The sequence below is a fragment of the Alligator sinensis genome, unplaced genomic scaffold (genome assembly GCF_000455745.1).
Source record: "Alligator sinensis unplaced genomic scaffold, ASM45574v1 scaffold1322_1, whole genome shotgun sequence".
Classification (NCBI taxonomy): Eukaryota; Metazoa; Chordata; order Crocodylia; family Alligatoridae; genus Alligator; species Alligator sinensis.
The window spans coordinates 512265-515345 of record NW_005842116.1 but is presented as its reverse complement, the minus strand read 5'-3'; positions in this window follow the sequence as shown (position 1 = coordinate 515345).

Sequence of the window (3081 nt, the reverse complement as noted above, 5' to 3'; positions counted from 1 at the left end):
TCTCCCTCCTTTGGGTGCATTTCCATAGGGTCTGTGAGATCTGTGCACGCATCTGGCGGAGCATGTGCACTCTCCTTTCAGTGATGCCAGACTGAAGGTGCATTTCTTGTCTCTCTTGATTGACTGTGCTCCCAAATCACAAAGCAGGCTCCCTGAACGTGACTTCTGTGAGCTGCTCTGTCCAAAAGCATCTACATACATGGATGCAGGGATAAGTTTTGTTTTGGGCCAAGCAGTGAAAACAAATGGCAAGCAACCAGATGTTCCAGCTGGGAAACCCCAGAGATCCCTGCTCAGGCCTTCTTACTGAAAAGCTCATTTAAAAATCTTTACCATTGCATCAAGCAAAGAATCCAGGGTAATTCGCCTCCCCCCCAGAAGCTGTCTCCATGACTTAACAACTAAATGCTCTTTCCAGAAGTGACTTATTGTCAGTCTTATTGAAAAAAGATGGAACATGGGTTCTTAGGTGCCCAAGTCACTCTTGAAAATAAAATTAAGTCCTCTGGGTTGCTTAGGCTCCCTGAAAATGTTGTCCCAGTACAGTATTGCTCACAGAAAATGCACTCAAGGAATGATCTGAATGGAGCTGACAGGATGGGCTGGATCCTTAGCTGGTATAACTCAGCAAGTCTACAGTGCAGGCACACTAAGTTATACCAGCTTTTGCAGCTGGCCATATACATTTCAGTCTTACTCAATTAGGAATCTCTTCTTTCCTGGATCTAAGCTTTCAATCTTCATCAAGCTTAACAAGAGACACACGTGAGCCATTTGAATGAGTGACGAACCACTTGCCCTACTACCCCCACCTTCCCTTCTGTATGCTGTCGAGAGGTCATTTTGGCCCTCTGTCCCCGGCACCTGATTACCCAAATCCCCAGATATCTCAACATGTTTGTCTGCAGCTCATCTGGATCCCACGGTGCACCCTGTGCAGAAAAGGCAGCATTGTCATCTAATACAAACGCAATTGATACAAAGAGCGGGTGTGATTTGTATGGAGAACCACTTAGAGATGGAATTTGTTTCCCTGTTTGCCTATTAATGTCTGTGGTGTTTACTCACGTGTGTGATAACGGAATAAATGGTTACATAAACGTTTACTTTGGTACAGAAGTGATTACTGGGGCTTTTTTATAAGACCTCTGCTGAAGTGTCTTGGGTTTTGCAAATCAGGTCAGTGCCAGTAAGCTGCCAGTTAGAAACAGAGATGCATGCATTTGGAGCTTTCCAGTAAAGCAGAGTATTATCTTTAAGTGGACGCAGCCGTGCATGTGCACACGTGACCTGGGCACAGGCTCCTGTTCTCCGGTGTGTGCTGCTTAGTTGGATGCTGGGTGCTGCAGGCGTGTTTCCAGCTGGACCCAGGGGTCTTCCCTCTTGCACCAGATGGCAGGATCGGGGCTGTAATTCTTAGGCTTGTTTCTGGAGACAAATCCACCTGGGGACAGACTGAATGATGGGTGTTTCGTGCTGCCATACATAAACAGCAACTGTGTTTTTAAAGGAGAAATCCACTGTTTGTGTGCTGTATCGCTAATGGGACTGTTCCGTTACTGAGTCCCTAAACATCTCGTGCTTTCTCATATTTTGGGATAAACTTTCTGTCCAAAAGCCTTTCAACGACAGGGCGCTAGCAGCACGTGGCTTGACGAGCACTGTGATTTAATGACCTGGAAGCTCTGGATTTTGTTCTTCACGCTGTCATTGAGAGTGGACAAAGACCTTTATGCATCTGACTTTCCTTTCACCCTCTTTCTGCCTTGCCTATGTAGACTTGCATTTCTTGGGATAGGGATGGCCACAGAATCAAGGACTGTGGCACCCAGACATTTTGGCTTTGCTGTAACGGCAAGAGAGGAATGAAGCAAGGGAAGAAACATGTTTTCTTCTGAGCCTAGAAATGAAGTAGCTGATGGGCTGGAGAGATGAGAGATTCTCCATGGCAGGAGCTGCTAAGGAAAAGCGGAGGAGAAAGGGGGAATGAGAGTCCATGAAGTCGGCAGGAGCGAGCGGGGCTTACAAGAGAGGGCTGTTTTGCACTGAGCCAGGGCCAGCTGTATGATGTTATCCCTGATGCTGTATGCATGGAGAAAGGACATCTGCTTCCTAGCCAGGTAACTCTCAGATGCATCCAAAGTCCCCGCTGCTCAGTGGTGTTCCCAGTTCTTTGCCACAAAGGTTTATATGACGCCCTAAACTTCCAACCATTTTTTAACCTTGGGCTTCATGAGGAGCTGTAACCCTCAGCGACTGCCTGCTGACTCAGCTGTCTGCCGGGAGCAGCATGTCAAGCGGTGATAAAGGAAGCCTGGGGTCTCCAGGGTGTAGCTAGCAAATGACACCAAAAGAAGCTATTTGCAATTAGAGAGTCAGATGCGCTGTCCCTTTCTGCACTGTTTTCTATCTGCCTGCTCGGTGATTTATGGGTGAAACCCTGGCAGAGGGGAGCAGGGAAAGCCACGGAAAGGTCTCCAAACTGCAGATGGGGCCAAACACTATGATAATCGAGGGAGAAGTAAATGGTCGAGGAGGGAGGGGGATACAGCCCCAGTCTAAGACAGGGTCATTTAGAACCAGGAAACTGGTCATTTGAAGGGGGAGAGAATTCCCCTGGCAGCCACCCACCCCGAAATGCACACATGGATTTACAGATACATCACTCTCCAGGTCCCCAGACAACTCAGCGACTCTTAATTTTCATTGTAGAGAGAGATGGCTATGCTGATGATGCATCCTATAGGGTGATAATGAGCCTTTAGTGCTAAAGACAGGCTTATCGCGCTGGCGGGTCCTCCGAGACTGCCATTTGCAGTCATTCAGCTATGGTGAGCAGCGAGACAGTGGGGAAAACGCACTGGGAGTTGGGAGTCTGGGTTCGGTTCCCGGCTCTGGGCCTCCAGCTGGGTTTGCAAAGTTTTGGGGGGCGGGGGCTGTCTCGGGCTCGCTGTCTTTCAGGTTGTGTGCGTATGTACGCTCAAGGGTGCTGCTGAGGCTGTCGTACCAATAAAGGTTGGTTTTTGCATTGGATTCCAGCTGCAAGGCAGGTGATTCAGCTCCTTCTCCTTCAAGATGTAG